General features: G+C 41.4%; 1 long non-coding RNA gene across 1 annotated transcript in view; it reads left to right on the top strand.

Annotated features, from left to right (window-relative positions):
* LOC144072596 (uncharacterized) overlaps positions 1-26,073 on the top strand; it is a 92,080-nt gene that overhangs the window by 51,427 nt on the left and 14,580 nt on the right. The window contains exons 4-5 of the long non-coding RNA XR_013299849.1: positions 13,357-13,458; positions 23,994-24,067. This is a non-coding gene — a long non-coding RNA (uncharacterized LOC144072596). The remainder of the gene's footprint in view (positions 1-13,356; positions 13,459-23,993; positions 24,068-26,073) is intronic.

The following is a 26,073-nucleotide window of genomic DNA, read 5'->3' as shown; positions in this document are numbered from 1 at the left end:
TCGCGTAATGTTAAGCGATTGAAGGAATATTCGGAGTAAAAAATATTGTAACGCTACGAGATTGAAGTTTTCAATGCAAAACGTGTGTCGCAGCTCAAAACAAGTTGGAAAATGCTGGACTAAAGTTTTCAAACTTTGTACGTCCATCCCGTTCTTAACGGCGTCTGCAGTCTTGGACTTCCCGGATAAACGTCCTTTCATTTAAGAAATCAGAAATACCTTCTCAGCTATATCGAGAAATTCCAAAAGGAAAATCTGCGAAGTGTTTGTATGTCAGGAAATGACAAAACAATACAAAAAGACGACATCGGAAACAAGCTTCAGCGATAGAGACAGTTCCACTTGGCGCTGACACTCTCTCTAATGGGAACTGACGCCATCGCAGCCATCCAGACGGGCAAGATGGGACGGCCGGAGCGGCACAACGCAGGCGTTCGACCTCCCAATTATTTTTCTGGCTCATTTTTCTGGTGTCGCTTGCATTCTCGCTCTCAGGCGGGATGGAGAACGGCAAAAGGAAAACCCGGCGGAACCCTGACAATTGCGCTTTTGATCGGACCGGGTGACTGGCTGTCCGTCACGTACGATGCACACGCTTAACAACGCCATATATTTTAACTGTACACATTCTCTGTCATATACATAAATACCGTATGTCACCACCAAAACACTGTTAGCATGCGGTGGCACTGTAGCATAGCATTGTTGTTTTCTCGTATTAACGCCATATTTCTCGCAAAAAAAAAGATGACTGAATCGAGGGTTCGGCTTATATACAAATTAGACTTGACATGCACGGAACGCCATCACGCAAGACAATGCGGCCGATTCGGTCATTTATTTCAAAATAGAGAAAAGATAAACCGATAAAACGCTTAACAATAGTTATTTTGACGTCTATGAATGAAATTTAAGAAAATAAATAAACCTTATCTTTCACAAAATGTGAAAAAACTCACTTGTCATTGCTCGCTCAGGGTGCTTCCATCTTACGTAGGGATGACAAACTCGACCACTACGGACACACTCCCTGGTTGTACTGCTCACGTGACTTCCTTTTTTTGAATTTGTCTACGTACAGGCAACACCCTTTCGGAACGTGCAATCCGGCAGACGATCCTTTCGATTTATACAGTATCTCAGAAATACCACGTGCGATGATTTTTCTTAAGATTTTCCTTTCAAAGTACCACATTTGCACTCCCTATTAAAACCATGAATATGGAAGTGAAAATTGTGAATCAGGGGGCGGCTTATACGTGAGAAATTGTAAAATTCAACAATTTTAAGGCCATTTTAAGGGTACGGCTTATACGTGGAGGTGGCTAATGTGCGAGAAAATAGGGTAATTATAAAGTCTTGTTTCAATCAGATGTCTTGTCCTTGTCCGTTTAGCCAGAAGACATTCGGGTCCAGCCCGGTCCTCAGTGGCCCGCAGTGTGTGCCGGTTTTCAAAGTGTAATTAGTCGAGTGCAGTCAGGTTTTCCTTGTTTCAGAAGAAAATTTAATTGCTCAAACCATCCGTCCTGGATCAGTCGGCACAGACTCCGCCCTTTTTGAAATAGTTCAGACACCCAACACTGGCCCATAAGACTTGGAACTCACTCCAATGTCTGCCAATTCCATGTCCACAGTAACTATGGTGGTTCCAATTCATTTTTCGTAAAAAATTAAAATCAGAGCCGGCACGGTAAATGAATGGTTAGCATGTCCGCATCACAGTTCTGAGGTCGAGGGTTCAAGTTTGCCTCTTCTCCAGGTACACCCATTGAGTGTAACGCTACTTTCAAAATAATGGAACGTTTTGACAACATTCAGAATGCAAAACTGATTTAGAACATGACGTTGCGTTTCCAAAACAATCGTCACGGTGAGTTAAAATGGGTAACCAAAAACTAAAACTTTCAACATTTTGATTTTTCAAGTAAATTTCCATAAAAAACCCAACATGATTTTGATACAAAATGCATATTTAGTAGTTTGGCAAAGACTGGCGTGGAAAACTACGGAGGATTCGTACTATATGGCAGTTTTGGCTATATGGATGCTTGACCAAAACATAGCTGTGGTATAAATGTTGAATTTTTTTATCCTATTATACTCAGTATTTCAAAACTTTATTGGGAAGCAGAAAATTAATTTTTGATAGCTTGATGCAGGGCGTCAGTCTCTCATCATTTCCACCGTGTCAACACGGAACCGCAACTGGAAGCCTATAATTTGCCTTGTATCGTATCTGCGCCGTTTGTTATTCGCTCATCCTGTCACTTTGACGTCATTCCCGCCTCGATGATCATCGACGCAGATGAACCGTTGTTTCCTCTTTTAAATCAAGCACTGAAGTTGAAAGAACTTTCCTGCAAAAGCGTTTTTTTTTCTCTTTCATTTTACTTCCTCAGCAGTTAGAGGGTAGAAAGATGTAAATACAAGGGAAAACTGTAATGAGTCTCATTGTATCTCACATCTTTTCTTCTTGGTGTACGCATTGCCCAAAGGGAAACGCCCTGTGCCTGCAATATGCCGTTTCAGCACTTTGTTTTTGCTCTCAGGTACAAAAAAAAAGATCATAGAAGTGAAAAATACTCTAATTTGAGCTATTTTGTGCCTTAAAAATGACCACGTCCACCGAGAGGACAAGCTTGCTAACCGCCGTGCTAAGTGCCCATGAGTCTTGGTCCAGTTAGCCTTTTCCTTCGTGTGTCCATTCTCTCTAGCCATCGTCGTCTATTTTTTTCATTTAATTACATTAAGTACAGCGGACCCCCGGGGTTGTTTGAAAAGATCAACCTAACGGAGGAACCAAGAAAATGCTAATTAGCCTCCTAATGTTGCTGACCATGCTACCCAAAGCATTGCTGAGTTGTATTGACAAAAAAAGGACAATAACAATCTGTATTTTTAATGAACTCAGGGCCATATTTACTTATTCATACAAACTACTTCTTTATGTGAGCACTTATTCAATGTTGACGACTTATCTATGTTGACTACTACTTATTTATATTGTTGACTATTTATCACTTTTGACAACTACTTGTCAATGTTGACTACTACTTATTTGTCATGTTGACTAGTACTTATTTATTATGTTGACTACTTATCTATGTTGACTACTACTTATTTTTAATGTTGACTACTTATCAATTTTGACTACTACTTACTTGTCAATGTTGACTACTACTTATTTGTCATTTTGACTAGTACTTACTTGTCAATGTTGACTACTACTTATTTGTCATGTTGACTAGTACTTATTTATTATGTTGACTAATCTATTTTGACTACTACTTATTTTTAATGTTGACTACTTATCAATTTTGACTACTTATCAATTTTGACTACTTATCAATTTTGACTACTTATCAATTTTGACTACTAATCAATTTTGACTACTACTTGTCAATTTTGACTACTACTTGTCATGTTGACTACTACTTATTTATAATGTTGACTACGTATCTATGTTGACTTCTTATCTATGTTGACTACTACATATTTGTTTACTACTTATCAATTCTGACTACTACTTATTTATCATGTTGACTAGTACTTATTTATTATGTTGACTACTACTTGTCAATGTTGACTACTACTTATTTGTCATGTTGACTAGTACTTATTTATTATGTTAACTACTACTTATTTATAGTGTTGACTACTTATCAATTCTGACTACTACTTATTTATCATGTTGACTACTACTTATTTATTATGTTGACTACTACTTATCTATCATGTGGACTACTAATCTATCATGTTGACTACTACTTATCTATTATGTTGTCTACTTATTTATTTATTATTTATGCCAGTTTGTTCTGCTTGTTTTTATCATTTATGTATAAATAGACTACTTATTTGTAATTTATTACTTATGATTATTTGTTAATGTTATTATTGTTTTGTCTGTTTGTTGTTATTTGTGTACTTCTTGGTGACGCTTTAAATCTAATTATACTTTTATAAGGACAATACAAATCCTTCAATTCAATTTACTCAGAGAACTCACGTCTACTTACGTCAATGATTTAAAGTAATGCAAATTTGTGTGAACGCTTTGTCCTTTTTTTGTTTCTTAAATACGTACTGTTGCATTCATTCGACTCTGGGTTTTTTGGACGAATACTTGCTGTAACTTTTTAGCACTATTTCCCACCTAATCTTCGTACAAGTGTGTTGTTAGATCCATCACAAGTTGTGTTGCTGCACCGGAATGGCTGGCAGAAAGCTTCTAATACATTCCGTGTTTCCGTCTTGTTTGTGTGTATGACTGGGAATCGGGATCAATACTATTGACCTGTTTACCTTGGTGCCGGTTTACCACTTGAAACATTAAAAGCGGACCATAAGTACTTCTTTGGTCCTCTTTTTCACCGATCGGATGGTATGGGGGCACGCGGGGGTGCGATGGGTTACGGAATAAAACCTACTACAAAGTATATTCGCATTCATATAGAAGTAGCAAGACCCCCAGTTTAATCCTCTTGACTTGTATCTATCAGCTTTTGCCAACGTCTCTCCGCTCGGGGTGGTCACTCAAGCCTATCGGGGGGCCGCGGGGCATTGTGGGGGCCGAGCCGCTCCTCCGCCGCCCTCGCCCCTGACCCTCGGGCGCTTTGTGCTCGCCTCCCTCCTGCATTTCTTAAAAATGCTCGGTGGTACCACCCCCTTTTTTTTAGTTGTTGCTTCATCGATTTCTCATCCCTTGACTCCTTACCGCCCTCCCACCTCCTTGTTCGGGGGGAGGAGGGGGAGCGGGGTTCGCCTTGCAGTTTTGTGGAGCTATGTTGATTTATTTACTTATTTCATGGGTGGCCAGTACAGACTTTTCAGGGAATCTATTTTCGCACCATCCGGGACTAAGTGGCTGCTTTTTGTGCTCCTCGCTAGTGCAGTGTTTCCCAACCTTTTTTCAGCTGCGGCACACTTTTTGCACCGGAAATAACTCAAGGGACAGCACCATCTGAAAATCTTTTCATTTCAAACTGTCGTCTATACAGTGGTACCTCGACATACGAGCAATTTGAGATACGAGTAACATTTCGGGCAAATATTTATCTTGAGATACGAGACAAATTTTGATATACGAGCATATAGCGGAGGCGAGAGGCTGCTCATAAGAACATCATGGTCACTGTCTTTCCCGTCGCAACTTTCTCGTGCAATGTCTCTGCGAGCACTGGGCGGAGCGTTGCATTTTCTCAGTGTTTTTTTCCCGCTAGTCAGTGCGAATGGCGGAGTGATTGCTAATACGAGAGGAGTATATACTACTTCTCGTTGGCAAGTGGTCGTGCGTTATCCTATTTTGAGGACGTGTGTGCATCATTTTGGGAATATTTTGAAGGGAATACAAAAGCAAACAACCCTCGATAGGTTGCATCTGAAAGTCAGGGTGGAGGCGGGGCCAATAGAGCCAACCCGGGAGAAGAAAGGTATCAAAATTTAAAACAAAATTAGAATTAAGTTTAGTGCAAGGCTAGATTTTTGAGTATGTGTGAATCGTAATCCAAGTTCGGTTAAATTTGTTTATGTTATGTTAAGAGCGCGTTGCCGCGCAAAAAATCTCCCCCCTCTTCACCCCCTTCTTTCTGTCCGTCTCTCTTCCCTCCACGAAATCCGTCTAATTTCAATAATATTAAACACATTTTAGTAGTATTAAACCACTAGTTATTTGTTACTTTGTTAATAGATGGTGAATTAGAACAAATCAAAATGTTTTTCCAATCGAATATCCTATTTTTGGTGCTTTTTTCAGAGGGATGGAACCAATTAATTAGTTTTTAGTTCATTTCTATGGGAAACGTTCATTTGAGATACAAGAAAATTGACATACAAGCTCAGTCCCGGAACGCATTAAGCTCGTATCTCGAGGTACCACTGTAATCTATAATTTAACATTCATCATGTTAGGATTTTAACCTTTTAATAGTTCCATTTTAATCTCGTTCTATTCATATTCATTTTTCTTTCTGAATATTACATTTTGTGACTTCTTGCAATTTCCCGAGGAACACCTGAACATTGCTCACAGCACAGTGGCTGGGAAACACTGTGCTTGTGGGTTTTTAAATTCCCCCTGAAGTCGGTGGGCTTCAGTAATGTCTCTCAAACCCACCTGAGGAGGTGATTGACACCTGGCCCCTCGACCGCGGAGGCCACTCGCAGCCCCCCCAACTCCCTTTTGCTCCTTTTTTTCCATCGGCTCTCTCGCAAGAAATGACGCCTGCATGGTTAAGTGAAGGAAGGGCAAAGGGGACGATTCGGGGGGCACCACCCGTGTGTGTGTGTGCGTGTGTGTGTGTAGGCGAGGCTGATGAAATCTCTCGGGGAGGGGGCAAACCTCACCCGCACATTTCCAAGCACTCCACTGTTTCTACACAGTGTCCCTGCTGGTTTATGCATTAGTATTCATAGTGGTCGGACTCTGTTTGGAGGGGAAAGGAGGGGGGCCGAGTGGGTGGACAGGGGAGGTGGGGGGGGGGGTCCCCTTTGCCAGCTGCTGTGGCGGGATTGGCTGGATAATGGCAGCGGACGCCCAGACAAACAGGAAATGCTCGGGGACACACAAAAACGAACGGTCGTGAGAATTAGGGAGCAATTAATCTGTTGGGAAAAAGCGGGACGAATGACATTCACTGAGTGCCGAGACCTCTGCCAAGGCCCCCCTCCCGTGAGCCCCCCCTTTTGGATCGCCACCAAATGGTGCACCCTCATACATCCCGGCCTGCTGATAAACGGCTGTGTTTTGTCATTAAGATTGATGCAAGTCTCTCGGGAACTGCACGGTTTTTGAAAAGTAGTCATTAAGAAACGTGTCATATTTCTTGCGTTAAGTTTGCCTTTCTTACGACTTGCTTGATTAAATTGGACGTTCAATTACTCCATTTCAGATGCCTAGAATCAATCGTTTGCTTTTTACAGAGAAATATATAGAGCTTTAAAGACTAAATAAAGTTACTGATTCATTCACTGGACTATTACTTGGACTTAAAGCAAATATTTGATGTATTGTGAAAAATGACTTTAATAAATATCTTGTCACAAGCCAGGCCTTCAAAATATAGGCAATTCAACACTGTTTTTTGCCTATTTTTAGATGGGATGTTCAAAAGTAGTTTATGCTTGCATTATTGAAGTTTTGCTCTGATCATTATTATTATTTAGTTGTACTTGTATTTTTTGTTTTTTTTTTGTCGAGCTAGTTAGTGACGTCTTTTATATTCGTAATAATGTAAGTGTTAAATCATTTTGGTGTCTAATTCATTAAAACTGGGAGGACCGGCAATGCGATCATCTCACAAATTGGATTAGAAATGAAAAATGTAATTGAATTAAAATGTTTGGGAGGCTGTCTGCATAATTAAGAGTATTTTGGGTAATCTTGAACCATCTTTTAATGCAAAATTACATCACTCATAATTGTAATAGTTAAAAATGTATTTTTTTGTCGTTGAACAAAAGCAACTTAAACACATCTGTCATAAACATGTTTCATTCTTCAGGAATATTTTTTTCTTTTACTGTGAAACGCACTTTTTAGTGTTCGGACCCCCAAATGTTTTTCCTAGATGACAGATATAAATCAACAGATTTTTATTTTTTCAAAATTGTTCCTTATTGTTGCCCAAGCTACCTTTTTGACGGTCAGGTGTCCACATGTGTGCATTGGAACCTTCCAGGAGGGGACAGTAGAGAGTTGGAAGACACCCCCCACCCCCTTTTTTCTTTACTTCACTGGATAAGAGGGAGGAGAACTGGGGGGGGGGGGTGAAAGTATGTCCTCACCTCACTGGTCCACGGCAAGGAACGGCGGTCGCTTGTTTTGTGTAATGAGCAAGATGTCAATCACAGCTTGAAATTTGGGGAATGGCACACTTTGTACACTAATCCAGAGGTCGGGGGTGCGCCGCCCCACCTTAATCATGCAGATGAACCTGACCTTGGCCGGCCTTGGCTCTCGGCCGACCCCCCCGTCGTCGGCCCCGCCCGACCTCGCTTTGCATCTCTGATTGTGTTACGCTGCGTTTCCCTATCATCAGCAGACGGCAGGCACATCCCGCCCCTGCGCGTTTAAGAATATATGGAGACGTGTATTTTCATGAAATAATCAACATAACTCAGATAAAGGCAAATATACGACGTGGTAAAGAACGGCAGCCGCTAGTGGGGATGAAACAAGGTGTTATTACGATGATGCGTGTTTAAGGCCTGCTTTATTGGAGGTCTTTGGGGGGGGGGTAAATTGAGAGGTTGACCTTCAAGAAGAACCCCCTGGTTGTTCATTAGCCAAGTGCTACTTATCGTCTCAAAAACATTGCGAGACAAGGGATTCACGATTTTTGCTCCCCCCCAAAAATACAGTTATTTTTGGTTTGGTTTTTAACTCAATGCCGACGACGATGATTGACATCCCCAATCAAATTGGATTGGACGTCAATCTTCATCAATGACAGTTTTTGTTAAAAAGACCAATTTGAAGAAGTACGTACTTCCAAATTCACTAATTTTTATATATATATATGTATATATATGTGTATGTATGTGTATACATATGTATATATGTATATGTATGTGTGTATATATATATATATATATATATATGTATATATATATGTGTATATATATATATATATATATATATATATATATATATATATATATATATATGTATATATATGTGTATATATATATATATATATATATGTATATATATGTATATATATGTGTATGTATATACTTACGAAATTAATTGGTTTTAAAACTTTTTTCGTAAGTTTAAAATTTCACAAGTAGAGTAGTACTTTATATGTAAATACTATTTTTTACCACGGTCCTTACAAAACTACCAACTAAACCCTTAAAAATGTATTATATATATATATATATATATATATATATATATATATATATATATATACATATATTTATATATATATACATATATACATACATATATATATATATATATATATATATATATTTATGTGTACGTATGTATGTAAAGCATAGCAAATAATCAACCAAGATTTACCGTATTTTCTGGAATATAACTCACACTTTTTCATAGTTTGTCTGGACCTGCGACTGAGTCATTTATTTCATTCATTTTTATGCTGTGTTTTTTAGGCTGTAGTTGTAACTAAAAACCTTTCCCTAACAGATACCTTTTTTATCTGCAGTTCTCTATTTTACTACTACTTTAACGTGTTTGTTCTTGATTCATGATCAAGTTGAAAACTGCACCCCCAAAAAATGCGACTTCATTAAACTACATTTTTAAACCCTTTCTTTTACCTCATTCCAATCGTCTATTGAATGGATAATAATAAAATCTAAGATGGCCTTTGCATCCTTTAATTTCTTTGAAAGAGGGCCTCAGAGAACAAAGTTTGCACACCCCTGAGCTAGGATATGTATTCAAGTGCCGTTAGAATGAGTTGGTAGTAGATGCGCGGGTAAATTCGGCCAGGTTGGGAGGGGGTTTGTGTAGGGTGGGGGTCAATAGATGAAGAAAGAAGAAAGAGGGGGCGAGCAGTCACAGGCCGTGGTCGATAGTGTCAAAAGCGGATGACAGATCTTAAAGAATGAATATTGATCTTTTTGGGGTGGGAGGGGCTTTACTCAGGCGACCTGCAGGAGGTCAGCCGTCGTAATTAGAGAAGCGGATGTCTACGCTGGAACGGGGATGGGGAGGGGGCGTGTCCCATTAGGATTTGCCGTACTTTTTGACCTATGAGCGATGATTTCAGAGGACATTCTGAGGTCATCTTTGATGCGTTGTTAGTGGTTGGATTGGGCCGATAATTTATGGGGTTATGATAATTAAGGATATTTCTGTTAATGTTTGTGATTTTATTTTTATTTTTTTCAAATTTAGTTTGTTTTTTTTACAAACCTTCTGATGAATCTTTTTTCAAAATTGCAGTCAAACACACTTGGAATGCAAACCAGGACATGAATGTTTCTAAAGTGAGAGTTTATTCTTTAAAATATAATTTGGAAAATAACAAAAAACAAATGTGTTGCTTCCATTTTGGTTTTGAGATGGCGTTTTGGATACTGTAATTTGTCCGCTGTTTCAAAGTGGTGGTGGATCTTTGCCCGTCCAACATGGCTGCCAAGTCATGAAATTAGCCAAATTGGCAGCGCACATGAGAATTGTTTGTTTAATTATATTTAATGAATGAGCTGACACTTGAACAAACCCAATTATTTGTAAACAAGTCATTACAAAATTAATTCTTCACAATAAAACCCCTTCAAACTCATTTTCCATAATATATATCGTTAATACTCTCGTAATTATGGTTTGTACCAAATCTTTAAAAATGAAGTACTACCCTGTCCAACATTGTTACAATGAAAATAGTGTTAAAAAATTACCTCAAAATAGGGGAAGCAAATATTTCCCGGTTTATTTTCCTTGGGTGGCTCCCTCTTCCTTTTGTATTTATGATCATTCATAAACTATTCAATATTCCAAGTTTCACCGCTGATCTTGAGAAATTTCCAACCCTTGTACAAAATGATATTTTAACAGTTTTGGCGAATTATCGGTCAATTGTGTAAAAAAATGCGAGTCCAATTGGTTAGGTTAGAACTTTATTTCATCCCGTATTCGGGAAATTTCTTGGTTGCAGTAGCAAGACAGACACAAGACACACAAGACATTGTAGACCTAGCTAAAAAAACTGGAGCCACACACAGGAAGTCCACAAGGGATATATTAACAATAAAATGCTAGATTAAAGCTCTGCCCATCATCTTGGATTTGTTTTATACTTTCAACTAACCCAACCAACCCGTGACCGGACGTTTGGTCCCCGGACGTTTGGTAGAACGGAAGTTTGGTCGCTGTCAAATTATGACAGAGTTTTCTGTTGATATTTTTATATTAGATATTTAGATATTAAACTCCCTCTCTCTCTAACAACCCAGCGACCAAACGTCCGTTCTACCAAACGTCTCTTCTACCAAACGTCCGGTCGATCAAACGTCCGGTCGACCAAACGTCCGGTCGACCAAACGTCCGGTCGACCAAACGTCCGAGTACCCAACCATCCACGCTCCCTTTACTCCCGCGAACCGGACCCCCTGGAGGCCGGGGCCCAGATGCCCCCACAAATGTCAGCCCCTGCATTTACTCTATTGCCGTGTGTGTGTTTGTAACGAGTGTTTGTGGCTTCATCCGGTTCTGATTTAGTGCTCCACAGGCCTGGTCTCAAACCCGTGAAGCATTCCCAGCGTCCTTCTACCCCGCGAAACGTCCCCGCTTGGCGGTTGACCCTGGGTTCAGCCCCCCGAATGCATATTGCGCGCTCACAAACCCAGGTTTTATGGATGTAGATGCTCAACACCCCCACGTTGGCAGGCAACGCCGCCGCGCCAGCGTCGATTGTCACCGCCCGGGGATGTCTCATGGCGAGGTGAACTCGAAGTGAACCTGCTCCAAACATAAATAACATCGTTCTATCATTTCCCAACCCGACGTTCCTTTTTCTTTAGCCTGTGTCTGTTTTTCTTTTTTACCTTCCGGCACTTCTTCCCTCACTCTTTTCATGTGAGCGCAAATATAAGCATAAACGCGAGTGGATTCTGTGTTTCCGCATAGAAATTCAACTCTGGAAGCACCTGAACGAGGCCGTGGACGGTGACAATGACGCTAGCTTCAAAGCTACGTTCAAAAGATTTGATTTTGTTCGACGATGTATTCATCCTTTTGCGTTGCTTTTGTTGCAAATACCAAAAGCTTTCATGTTAGATGTCGTGGAGGTTGTACATATGTAGCAATTTAGAAAAAAGGGAGGGATATCCAGTCATACCTCTACTTACAAATGCTTCTAGATACAAATTTTTCAGGTTACAAAACCCTTGGAAATGCAAATGAGTGTCCCAACATACGAAAACAACAGCAACTCTCTTTTGACTGCTATTTGTCGTCTTTATTTAAAATATTGGTGAGAATGAAATGAATAAGTGGGCCTTTTTAGTCATCCAAAAACAAGATAAGAAAATAGTGTGCGGTCGATTGACATTGCAATGTCAATGACGATTTGAAATCCATTTGAAGTGGGATTCTGACATTGCAAAATGGTTGTAGTACCATTGACTAGAAGTCTAATCTGTTTTTGCTGGGGGTTTCTGAATTAACAAAAAAACATGCAATGACCTAAACCAGTGGTGTCATACATGTGGCCTGCGGGCCGGAAATGGCCCTCTAGGGGTTCCTATTTGGTCCGTTCTGCCTGACAGGTACTTTTATCCCTCCGCCTGCTATTTATACCCCCCAAAATCCACATTTTGGCTTCTTCCACTTTGTATCTTTCTATCTAGTCCCACGGCTCGCACTTCCTGTTAACACAGGAGGCATTTATTGATAGTCCATTCCCATTAGTGCTGTTTACCTGTCAGGACTGGCTGCGCTAATGAGAGAGCTTTGGGGAAGGGGGAAAAAAAGGGAGTTGGGACGGTTAACCGCTAATGGATGTTTACAGCCTCCCTGGATAGCGCTAGCGTGTTTGCAGCCACCTCGAAGCTCGCCAAGACACTCCTGCGGGCTAATTGGTCCCGCGTTTGAAAGGCCAATCTCGGCTCGATTTGATTATCGTGGGGATTAAGTTGGGTGGAGAGATCACGGGTAAAGAGGGAGGGAAATCGGGGGTGGACTCCGAGGTGGTTAGCTAGCGTTTGGTGGGTTGGCCGATCGATAACGCCGAAGCTGGGGGGGTCGTCGGGACGGTCTGAGTGCAGACGTCGGGAGCTAAATGGAGGTTCGAGGGGGGGGTACGCGCCAGGGTCGTAACGGCAAAAGGATCTACGGGAGTACTATTAGTGGCGGCGGTGAAGGGTAATCGCGCCATTAGAGCCGTAAGTGATACTAAATGGCGCAGGTATGGTTAAGAAAGTAGCGCGCTAACGCAAATTGTCGATCGGGCGTCTTAATCGCCGACGTATCCTTGAGAAAAGCAACGATAATTGTTTTTGCGATGACGGATGGGCTTCAGTTGACTCATTTTGGCGTTTTTTTTTTAGTTGCCGGCAAAACGGCAGCCGGAATCGTGTCTTGGATTGCTCTTGGATTTCATCTTCCCTTGAGAAGATCAATTTGTACCGTTATTAGATTATAACGGAAATCTTATAAGTGGGGGGATTAACCAGGGAAGGTATTTATCTGTTTATTGAGTAGTCTGGGCTCGTAACCTCGGGGTTCCTTAGCTCCTCGGCGTCCAGTTTTCGGAATCCCTGACCGTTGAGCAAGTCTTGGTGTGATGAGATGAATTAAAAAATATAAATCATTTGCCGTCATTTTTGCACAGTTTTCATCAGCGATACTAAAAAAATGTTTTTCCCCCCCAGAACGACTGTGACGTTGACAAACTGAACATGGGTCTTTGATGACGAAATCACCACGACAAGAATGTGTGGGTGTTCGTAACCCAGATGAAAGCAGACGAAAAGGTTTGTGTCTTTCAATTGCCAATGTTCATAAACGCCAGATTGCAAATATTTTTTTTATTTTTGGCTGTAAAAAGTGTGATGTTTTCTGGTCTGCCTTTCACGTCCTTGAAGTTATTTTCATTTTTTAAATATTATATAGTCTGTTATTTTGTTGTGTTGGGCAAAAATGGGGGATTTTTTTGTTACTATTTTTTTTATCAACAAAGAGGGCAAATATTAAATTTATCATGTTTTAACTTTTTGTTTTGATTTAAAAATAGCGTTTTTAAAAATCTCTAAAAGCCTCTTACTAGAAAATAATTTCTTGTAGTGGATTTTTTTAAAAAAATATTTACATTTTTTTAAAATCATGTTTTACATTTATTTGCATTTTTTTTAATCCGAAAAGAGGGCAAATATAAATCTATCATGCTTTAACATTTTGTTTTTTATTTAAAAAGGAAGAGTAAATATTGTGTTTTCAAAATTAAAGGGGAAATAAGAAACATTTTAGGTAAAAAAATATATATTTACATTTTTTTATTAGAAAAGAGGGCAAATATGAATTCTATCATATGTTTTAACCTTTTGTTTTTTATTTAAGAAGGAAAAAAGAGTAAATATTGCGTTTGCAACATTGCAACATTTTAGGTATAATATTTGGATATTTAAAAAGAAATTAGATTAAAAGAACTGTATCAAAAGCAGCAAATATTCAGAATGTTATAGATTTAAAACAGATAATTAAAAAATGCTTTTGGAACTAAAAACAACTCAAAAAGAAAAAATACAATTTGGTATTTAAAAAAAAATGCAATTCCTTATATATCTCTAATCTTCATTTGAATTTGATCCTAAAACAGAAAGTCGGCACTCATCATTTACTTTCTCGGGCCACACAAAATGACGTGGAGGGCCAGATTTGGCCCCTGGGCTGCCACTTTGACACCAATGATCTAGATGCATTTTGCATGATGAAAATCTTCACCGCAGCTGAAATCCTCGAAGAAAAAGCGCCGTTTGGGAGAAAGCCAAGAGCGTATTTGCGTATGGGCAGGCATGGGCGAACTTATTTAGGTTTGGTGACCCGCCGGTTACCTTCACATTTCCTCCTCACGCATCCTAATTACAAAATAAATGGGCCCATCCCGTCAGTGCGGGCGGGGTGATTCCCGGCCCGCCTCCGTCGGTGTGCTCGGGCATACGACCGGCCGCTGAAGAGCCGAGAGGAGCTTTGATAGAGCCGCCGTCGACGGCTCGACCTAATGGGGTGCATGACCGAGAGATCCGAGGCGCTCGGGGGGCCCCCCCGTTTCCGTATGCATCCGCCCCCCTGCCCCCCTTCGCCCATCGCAAATCTCACACGGCATTACCGCGGGTAGGGAGCGGGAGGGCCACGCTACACTTGCAATGTTCAGTCACGTAGCATGGCGGTAAATGGGATTTTTCAAATTTGTATCGAGGGTGCAAAAAACGTGTGCGTCGGCTCTTTGGGCCGGTAATTTGCACAGAATGCGAGCAGTCTTTTGCCAGTGTGCGCTTGCATTTCTTATCGCTGAATTTGGATCTTGATGCCGTTCGTGTTTGTAAGCGGTAACGAGATGCGGACTAGTGCTCGCCGCTAACGGCGTAGCGGCCGACCAAATGTCGGGATGGCAATGCCGTCGCCCGTATTTTACATTGGAAACGGTATTAAAAGTCACGCAATTGGATTAAGGGCCGCTGAGTGTTTTAGCGCATTGGTTGAGTGTTTAGCGCATTGGGCTCGCAGTCCTGGGGGCGTGGGTTCGATGCCAGTTCAATCCCATGTCGCTCCTCACTGTGTGGAGTTTGCATGTTCTCCCCGGGTTGCATGGGTTTCCTCTGGGTAATCCAGTTTCCTCCTACATTCCAAAAACATGCATGCTAGGCTAGCTGGCTAACACTCTAAATTGCCCCTAGCTATAGTTGGTTGTCCGTCACTTCGTGCCGTGCGATTGGCTGGCCACTGAGGCAGGGTGTCCCCTGCTTGGGGCCTGTAGTCAGCTGGGATATGCTCCAGCACCCCTGCGAACCTTAGGCACAAGCAGTTCGGAAAATAAATGAATACAAGGTTTCAGTTTGTACGCAGAATAGGAACTCGCAACGAGCTACTGTTACGTTCCTTCAAAAAAAAACTCGCGTTGACGATCTCAAGAAACGAACTTTCACGTTTCAAACTGACCAATGACGTATATTTTCACCGGACCGGGTCGGACTTGAAGTGTCTTTGCGGCACGTTACACAGCGTGATGTCAATCCTCCAAGAGGCTGGTAAAAAGAAATCAATTGTACAGCGCGCTAGCTAACTGGGGAGCCGTTTAGTTGTATGTTAATTGAAGCGGCTTACACGGGAATCCATTGACAGTGAACATGCCCTTCAAGGTGTTCTTTGTGGTTCAGCACTTCTGTCAAGTCATTTCGCTTCACCTTTAGTTCTATGCTTGACTACGCCCAACGTTACGGAACACCGTAATAGATGGAAGGTGTGTAGCTCACACACATGACCCAATCAGCTGTGTGTGTGCGGACGGAGTGTGAGACGTGCATTTGGGTAGCTCATCTGACGCAGTAACTTGGGAGTAAACAAAGAAAAGACAACAGGGTGAGGGTTCTTAAGGATAGCCGACTGACTATACATTGTGTTCGTGGAACAAACATGTTAAAGTAACAATAGTAAAATGGAGATTGACAGGCTAATTAGGCATCTGTTAACAGGTTTTCGGATGAGTATAGCCTAAAAAACTACATAATTGGTGGTCGGACAGAAAAAAAAATTGCACTTGACTTTTATAACTATTAAAACTATGAAAAAGGCGCGGCTTATAGTCCGGAAATACGGTACTTTTGATCATTGTATTGGCGTAAGATGCTCATATTTGGACATCGTTTAATGGTATTTAGCCCTTTTTTAAAGGGCAGAAAATTACAAAAAGAAAAATGTAATCTATTTTTCATCTTGTAAACGAATATAGGAAACTAATATAATGAACTAAATATAACAAAAAATGCAGAAATTTAAAAAAGAAAAAACATGGAGTCAAACAAGTTCAACAAGAAAAATTAATTTGATTTAATCACCATTTTTATCATAGATTTAAATAACGATGTCCAAAAAAGCATATTTTATGACTGCTTATTTCGAAAAAGTACCTCAAAATATTCGCAAAAATAGTTTTTGGTATTTTATTTTGAAAGCTTGTCAAATTGGAGTCTTTGAACTTTACAAAAAACACAAAACAACGTACAGTTGTGGTCGAAAGTTTACATACACTTGTGGAGAACATAATGTCAAGGCTCTCTTGAGTTTCCAGTTATTTCTACAACTCTGATTTTTCTCTGATAGAGTGATCGGAACAGATACTTCTTTGTCACAAAAAAACATTCATGAAGTTTGGTTCTTTTATGACTTTATTATGGGTTAACAGAAAAAAGTGAACGAGTTGTAGAAATAACTGGGAACTCAAGAGAGCCATGACATTATGTTCTTCACAAGTGTATGTAAACTTTTGACCACAACTGTACCTATCTGATTCAACTACCAAATCTGACCAAAAAAACATTTGTTTCAATGGCTTCATGGTTACAAAACACACAGAACACGTTATCTATCAGATTCTATGACCAATTTTGCCGAAAAAACTAACTTTCGTTTCAATGGCTTGAACATCGTGCGTACCGTCTGAACCTGGCGTCCTCTCGTCACTCAAGATACGTCCAATCTTTCAAGTGACAAACCTTCACAACCCTAATCCGAGGCCATTCCTCTTCTAATTCTCTCGATCGCCTTCCCGCCACAAAACCACGCTCACCTCTTTCGACCTCTGCTTCGCCGATTTATTTTGCATATCTCCAGTCAAACGAGGCGCTTTTTTCCATTGGAATTCATGAGCTCCCGACGCCGCGTTTTGATAAACGGCGCGTGTGTCAGTCGCCACCTCACGTCTAATTGCCCGCTCGTCTATCCGGGGACGGACACCAGACAGGGTTCCCCGACCGGTTGATCGGAAAAGGGGCGGCGGTCTTCCATCACCGAGGCAAGGTCGCTTGTCACTTAGCGCGCCTCGGCCATTGCGCGTTTGATTTCCTTGACACGTTAACAGACAACTGTGACATTTACTCGCAGATGCTTAGAGGACAATGCCCTTTAAACTCTCGCCGATTGTTCGCCGAGCCCCTCCTCGACCCCCCCCCCCCCCCCCCCCCCCCGAACCCCGGCCCGCGCTTTTTGTCTGGGGTTTTAATCGCCAATTAGAAAGCGTTTAAAATTCATTGCAATCAATTAGTGTTTAACATAAGGTGAAGTTAAACGGTATACTGCAATCGTCTCTCGTGCCGTCTTCACACGCTATTAATCAGGCGCATGCATTATGCAGACGGCGGATCGGGCATCAGCACTTTTGAGTCCGATTAAAAAACGAGGCTTCCATGCTCAAAACATCGCCGCGCTCGCTCGACAGGATGGGATGGGAAATGACGTCGTTTTAAGGGTTGATGAATGCCGACCTTGAAGTGGTGGGGTGGATTTTCATTTTTTTTTTGGTATGCCGTTTGAGGGTCCATTCATTTTGGACTGGGAGCTCCCAGTTTGGACTGGAAGACTGTCTGGGTCCATGACAATGAAGTCAAAAGTCTATGAGTTCAAATTGGGAATGTGTTGGAGAATTTATACTTCATTTGGTGATTGATAATTCTTTTTTTTCTTCTATACGGTAATTTTAAAAAATGGCAAATTTGAGGTGCACTGGGAAGCTCCCAGTCAAAATGGACTGGAAAACTGTCAGGATGCATGACAATTAAGTCTAAACTCTAGGAGTCAAAAATTGGGAACGGTTTTGGAGAATTAATACTTCATTTGGTTATTGATAATTCATTTTTATCTATATGTTGGTAATTTAAAAAAAAAGGCAAATTTGAGGTCCACTGGGAAGCTCCTGGTCAAAATGGATTGGAAAACTGTCAGGATGCATGACAGTGAAGTCTAAACTCTAGGAATTAAAAATTGGGAACACTGTTGGAGAATTAATACTTCATTTGGTGATTCATAATTCGTTTTTTTTCTATACGTTGTTAATTTTTTTTTAATGGCAAATTTGAGGTACACTGGGAAGCTCCCAGTCAAAATGGACTGCAAAACTGTCAGGATCCATGATGATGAAGTCAAAACTCTGAGTTCAAATTGGGAACAGTGTTGGAGAATATATATTTCATTATTTTCATTTATTCATTGATAACTTGTTTTTTCTGTACATTGTTCATTTTAAAAAATGGCAAAATTGATGTTCACTGGGAAATTCCCAGTCAAAATGGACTGCAAAACTGTCAGAATGCATGACAATGAAGTCAAAACTCTATCAGTTCAAATTGGGAACGGTGTTGGAGAATTAATATTTCATTTATTCATTGATAATTGCTTCTTTTTTTTCTTCAATACGCTAAAAGTTGGCAAATTTGAGGTCCACTGGGAAGCTCCCTGTCAAAATGGACTAGAAGACTCACTATCTAGTCAAAACTAAACTAAACTGCGAACAGTTCTTAATGCGATTTCATCCAAAAACCTATGCAGTATATAATAAACACATTTTATCAAAATAAAGTTAGAGCCTTCAGGCTCATTGCGTCTACTTTAAAAACAACGGAAAATTCAATTTTGTGATATTGATGCCTTGTAACATCCCCAAATGTATTTGGAGTTAATCAAGTTCTTTAAACTGAGTTTTTCAGAGTATACGGAAAGAAGAAAAAAAAACGGTCAATCATGTCGATAAATCTTTTAATCACTTGACCACCCCAAAGTCCATTTCGTCCACATCCCTTCACCTTTTGCGCCCCGCCGAAGTTTGCCAATCAATGACGCAAAAAGGTCACGACGGCTGACCGGACGCCGAGCGTGCGCCGGTCCGACGGCGAGATCCGCCCCGCGAGCACGCGACTCCAGCTGCTCGTGGTGCAATAAAGTTGATTTAGCGCCACGCGTGGCGTTACCTGCGCGGCCGGCGCTCTTTTGGTGTTTTGATTAATCGTCAGCCCAGAGGGATTTATTGCACGTGCTACATTTGCCTCAGCGATTTAATAATAGTGTAGGAGGAATGCAATTAATCAAAAGGGGCGGGACCAAAGGCCCACATTTGCTAGCAAAAAAAAAGGAAAATTAATGACGGTGAATGTGTTTGTTTGGAGAGAACAATGCTCACGAGCCAGTTACGGCAAGTCGGTCCATTTTCAACGTTTTCTAAACAACTTTCAAAACAAACCATGTCCAAATTCAAGTCTCGCTATGTGATCGTCATTGAGTATAAATGCCCACATTTGCTAGCAAAATATAAATAAATAAATAAAATTAATGACAGTGAATATGTTTGTTTGGAAAGAACAATGCTCACAAGCCAGTTGCGGCAAGTCGGTCCATTTTCAACATTTTCTAAACAACTTTCAAAACAAACCATGTCTATGTGATCGTCATTCAGTACAAATACCTACATTTGCTAGCAAACAAAAATATAAATAAATAAAATTAATGACGGTGAAAGTGTTTGTTTGGAAAGAAAAATGCTCACGAGCCAGTTGCAGCCAGTTCAACATTTTCTAAACAACTTTCAAAACAAACCATGTCCAAATTCAAGTCTCGCCAAGTGATCGTCTTTCATTACAAATGGGCACATTTTCTAGCAAAAAATAAATTAGTAAATAAAATTACTGACGGTGAATATGTTTGTTTGGAAAGAACAATGCTCACAAGCCAGTTACGGCAAGTCGGTCCATTTTCAACATTTTCTAAACAACTTTCAAAACAAATCATGTCCAAATTCAAGTCTCGCTATGTGATCGTCATTGAGTATAAATGCCCACATTTGCTAGTAAAAAATAAATAAATAAATGAATTAATGATGGTGAATATGTTTGTTTGGAAAGAAAAATGCTCACGAGCCAGTTGCAGCCAGTTCAACTTTTTCTAAACAACTTTCAAAACAAACCATGTCCAAATTCAAGTCTCCATGCGATTGTCATTCAGTACAAATGGCCACATTTTCTAGCAAAAAATAAATAAATAAATGAATTAATGACGGTGAATGTTTGTTTGGAAAGAACAATGCTCACGAGCCAGTTGCGGCAAGTCGGTGCATTTTCAACATTTCATAAACAACTTTCAAAACAAACCATGTCCAATTTCAAGTCTCGCCATGTGATAGTCATTGAGTACAAATGGCCTGGCCGACCGCAACCGTCCCGCCGTGCATTATCTCCGCCTCCAACAGGTACGGGCACCTCCCACCAGCTCTAATCATCATGTTTCCAGCCAGCCTTGGCACCGGTGAACAATAATGATGCGCCGTCCTGTTGGCTCATTTATCAGCATGTTTTACAACAAGCGCCGGCTGGAAGTAATTAAACTCTGCCATGACGACAATGAGGCTGGCGCCCCCTCCGCCGCACCATCCACTTTTCCACTGTGCTTAATAGACACCCAATGAGGATTTTCGTGTCATCTGCCGCTGATTGATGTTATCTCATCGTCTCACTTTGTTTCGTTTTCTGGGGACGTCAGCACTGAAGAGGGGTATTCTTTTTGGCGGACATTTTAGTCATTTGATCAATGGCCCTGGAGCTTGTCCGAGGGCAAGGGGGTGCTGGAGCCAATCCCGGCTAACTACTAGGCCTGATTTCAGACTGAATTTGTGGCAAGCCCATTGCAGGGACAAGGAGACAAACAACCACTGACCCACACAATCATTTATTCAATCATTTTCTGAACCACTTCATTAGGGTTGCAGAGCCTGTCCCAACTGACTTCGGGCCAGAGGCGGGGGACAGACACCCTGAATAAACCGGTTCAGAAAATGGATGAATGAATGAATGAATGAATAGATGGAAGACCGGTTTCCTCCCACATTCCAAAGACATGCATGGTAGGCTGATTGGACACTCTAAATTGTCCCAAGCTATTAAAATCAAAATCAAAAGCCTTTATTGTCATCATACACAGCTGCGTATAACGAAATTGTTTGGTGCTACTCCAAGCTTTTCAAAGTGTGTTTTCCCAGTAAAAAAAACCATAAATAGTAGTATAAAAGTATAAAAAGTCACATCCCGGCTAGGTGAATTCTAAAATATTGCACAGAATTTTAAAATATTGCACAGATTCTGAAATATTGCACAGATTCTGAAATATTGCACAGATTCTAAAATATTGCACAGATTCTGAAATATTGCACAGATTCTTGAAATATTGCACAGATTCGAAAATATTGCACAGATTTCTAAGATATTGCACATTGTTATTGCACACAAGGGATTGTGTGTCGTGCTAGCTCAAGTTCAGAGTCCTTATGGCTGTGGGAAAAAAACTGTCCTTAAGTCTATTTGTCCGTACTTTGTGAGACCTGTAGCGTCTGCCAGAGGGCAGCAGCTGGAACAGGTTGTGACCAGGGTGGTATTGGTCCCTGACAATGTTCCTGGCTCTGCTGAGGTAGCGAGGGCTGGCAATGTCATCCAGTGAGGGCAGAGAGTAGCCGATGATTGGTTGTTTGTCTCCTTGTGCCCTGCGATTGGCTGGCCACCAATTCAGGGTGTCCCCCGCCTCTGGCCCGAAGTCAGCTTAAGATAGGCTCCAGCACCCCCCCCCCCCCCCACACACGACCTTCGTGAGGATAAACCAGTTCAGAAAATGACATGAGACAAATTGAAGAGGATAATTTGCCCTAAAGACAAACAGAAATGATGAAAACGCCCGACTGAATGAGTCAACATGCGGCGATGTGAATAGCCGCTAATGTGTTTGGGTTTGGAGATAACGTGGCGAAAACAAGGACGAAAAGAAAAAAAAACATCCAAACAAGCCAATGACAGCTTTGGGGTTGGCTCGGTGTTGCCGATGAATCCCACCGCTCCGCCGCCATTGTCTCGGTGCGGCGCGAGGGCCACTCGGCTTTTCACCGCGCTGCCAACACGCGCGTCTTTCCGGAGGTGAAGCTAACGCGCTTAGCCGCTGTTTTTCCCGCCTCGCTCATTCTTCTTAGTTCTGCTGCGGATTTGCTCCCTCTGCACCCGGAGCGACGAACGCCTGAGCGGGCGGGGACGACAATTCCCCCCAAAGAAAAATGTCCCTTTCTGTGGGCGCCGCTCTTCGGGAAAGTCAAATTTGGAGGGGGAGGTGCATACTTACCTTCCTTATTTACTCTCCCCCCTTTTGAATTTCGTTTAATTCCTTGTCTTCTTCACCCTCCCCCCATTCTATCTGATCCTTACACGTCACCCCCGTCTTGCTTTATGCCGGGATGAGACACTTGGAACTCTTTCTTTCTTACTTAACCCGTTCCATCTGTTATTCTATAATAGGGGTGGCGAACACCCGGCTCTCGAGCCGCATGCGGCTCCCGGACAAAATGAATGCGGATCTTTGCGTCTTATTATACTTTGTTCCGTATTTACTCGCATATAAGCCGTATTTGTCGCTAAAAAATGATGAGTGAATCGAGGGTACGGCTTATATGCGCATAAAAAGACGACAAAGATAACAAAAAAAGAAACTATGCGGCCGATACGGTCATTTATTTCAAAATAGACAAAAGATAAACAGATAAAACGCTAAACTGAATTCATTTTGACGCCCATAAGACCTGAAAAAGCTCACTTAGGGTGTCGCCATCTTACCGTAGTTAAATGACTGGCTAGAAGCAAGTAGCCTAGATTGATGTTTTTGTATTGGTTACCATGTCAGCACATCCCAGTAATAGTTAAGGCTGATCGAAGGCCCTACGGTTGATCGTTAAAATATCAGCCTTGATTCCTGCGTAATGTATATCCCATGCTATTATTGCACCCAGAGACTTGGTGAAGACTATACCGCTACGGACACACTTCCTGGTTGTGCTTACGTTACTTCCTTTTTGAAAGGAGATGATTGTACATTTTTTTTCTTTTCATTTTTTGTTCGAAAGCGACAACTACTGCAGTAACGTGAACCATTGAAAAAATCGCGATATTTCGACATTAGAAGCAATTTTGCTGCCACAACTTCTTTAACTTCTGGTAGGAAAATTGTAATTTCTGTCATTAAATAGCATCATGTTCCCATCAAGATAGACTTATTTCTCTTTTTTCAAATTGAATAATTTGATATTTTGCATTTACAAAGACAGGCATATTAACTTCCTTATGATATTGACCCTAATAATGTGCTTTTGATTCATACAGTATCTCAGAAATACCACGTGAGGATTTTTCTTAAGACTTTCCCTTCAAAGTAACACATTTGTAGTCCCTATTAAAACCATGAATATGAAAGTGAAAATTGGGAATCAGGGGGCGGCTTATACGCAAGAAATTGTAAAATTCAACAATTTTAAGGGTAAGCCTTATATGCAGGGGCGGCTTATATGCGAGTAAATACAGTATATACTGTGGCAAATTTCGATATAGCCAGGTGGCATGTACGATCTAATTGAATTATATCTGATGTGATATTTGATTTGTATCTAAATTCCGTTCAGAGAAATGTGATATTCATGTGTTTTTCTTTGTTTATTTATTTTTTACAGTGCGATAATGTCCTCTAAAAACCTAAAAACGAACCGGAGAGACCGCGAAAGGCAGACGGAGTCTCTAAAAGCGGGTAAGTGACAAAAGGTTGCTCATCCTATTGCCACCGTTGGCGTTATCCCTTTAGCGTAGCGTCGCGCTTTTCGGGTCCGCGGGAAGACTCCGGCGTGAAATTCCGGCTAAGCGTCGAGCCAGAGCGGCGGTACACGGAACAGGGATGAGCCGGGATTAGAAGGGAGGCCCGAAAGCGCTCCTTTTATCTGCGACTTGTAGGGCGTCCTGCCAACTGCGCGACACGAGGCCGGTCGGTGTCCACTCGCAGCGGGGACGACGCAACGGCTAGCTTTGAGGAAATCCCCCCCACCTCTGGATCTTGATTTTAAATCCTCATCCGCCAATCCCAAGCCCCGCCTCACTCCCCCTCTGTGTTTGTTCTTTTCGGTGATCTCATTACATCGGGACTTTTGTTTTGCGGCATGTGTCCGGGCCTTACGTAAAGCTGCGCGTGCTGCTGAATTTATTGTCCGAGCCTGGCTTTTTCCAAGAGTCCGGTGTCAAGGGCTCGCCGTATGCCGTCCTCTTGGTGCTCTTGGTCTTAAGTTTTTTATTTTTTTTGTCCTCACCTTAATGGTGGCACGCCTTTCCTCTGCAGTCAATAGCTATTGAGCCGTTCATAAAAGGGAAATGACAGCGAGTTCATAACGTCCAAGGCCGATCGATAACAGCGTTTGACGGACTGGCCCTCCGCGGATCGTCTAGCCCGTGTGCGGTCGATTAGTCGCCGGTCTTTTGGTCGCTGATCTTTTGGTCGATGGTCTTTTGGTCGCCGGTCTTTTGGTCGCCGGTCTTTTGGTCGCGGTCTTTTGGTCGCCCGTTGTCGCGGTCGGGGCGACCAAAAGACTGCGACCAAAAGACCGCGATTAAATCACTTTTTGGGGATATTTTCTTCACAAAAATAGTTTTGAGCCTTCCCTTGATTTTCCGCAATGAACTTCTAAAACCTGTTTAGCCCACATTTTCAAATGTACTTCTTTTGACTTGACAAAGTAAAAAAAAATCAAATATACTTTTGATATTCTTTCATTTCACCTTTGTAAAAGTTATAAATAGTATACCCGGCAGTGGTTTTGTGTAACTCACTAGGACTGTCCTGAAGGTTTAGGACATGTGTCAAAGTGGCGGCCCGGGGGCCAAATCTGGCCCGCCGCATCATTTTGTGTGGCCCAGGAAAGTAAATCATGAGTGCCGACTTTCTGTTTTAGGGTCAAATTAAAATGAAGAGTATAGATGTATATTAAATTTCCTGATTTCCCCCTTTTAAATTAATAATTGTAATTTTTAAATCATTTTTTCTGTGTTTTTAGTTCAAAAATCATTTTGTAAAATCTAAAAAATATATATAAAAAAAGCTAAATTAACATTGTTTTAGATCTATAAAAAAACGGAATATTCAGGGCTTTTAATCCAGTTCTTTTAATCCGTTTATAAAAAAAAATCTAAATATTATATCTAAAATGGTCTGGCCCACGTGAAATCAAGTTGACGTTAAAACGGCCCGCGAACCAACCCGAGTCTGACACCCCTGGTTTAGGAGAACCACAACAATGCCCTCCCACACACACACACACACACACACACACACACACACACACAGACACACACACACACACACACACTCACACATGCACGTCCTCCTAGTGTCGGCGATGTCAACAGAGAAGACAGGCAAGTCTTTGAGGGCCACATCAAGAAAGAACCCCCTCGGTAGAAGCCCCCAAAGTGGACGTTGGGGGGCAAAGAAAGGATGATAAATCTATTTTGCTTACTCTCTCAAACACGGATCGCTCACGCGGTCTGCAGCTGAGCCTCCAAGCGCCCTCCTTCCTTCCCTCACTCACTCCCTCACTGCGCGTCTGCCGCTCTCTCCCTCGATCTCCCGTTCAAAGCAAAGTTGGCTCCTTATTTATGTGCAAATTTGCTCTTAGGCCCTACGAGGGTGGCGCGCATGCTGAATCTCTCCTTTCTGGGCTTTAGCAGATTATCCCGCTGCTCCCTTTGGTCCCCGTCGCCCTAAGCCCA

The sequence above is a fragment of the Stigmatopora argus genome, chromosome 4 (assembly GCF_051989625.1).
Source record: "Stigmatopora argus isolate UIUO_Sarg chromosome 4, RoL_Sarg_1.0, whole genome shotgun sequence".
In the NCBI taxonomy this organism is placed as follows: Eukaryota; Metazoa; Chordata; class Actinopteri; order Syngnathiformes; family Syngnathidae; genus Stigmatopora; species Stigmatopora argus.
This window is presented reverse-complemented; position numbering and strand designations above follow the sequence as displayed.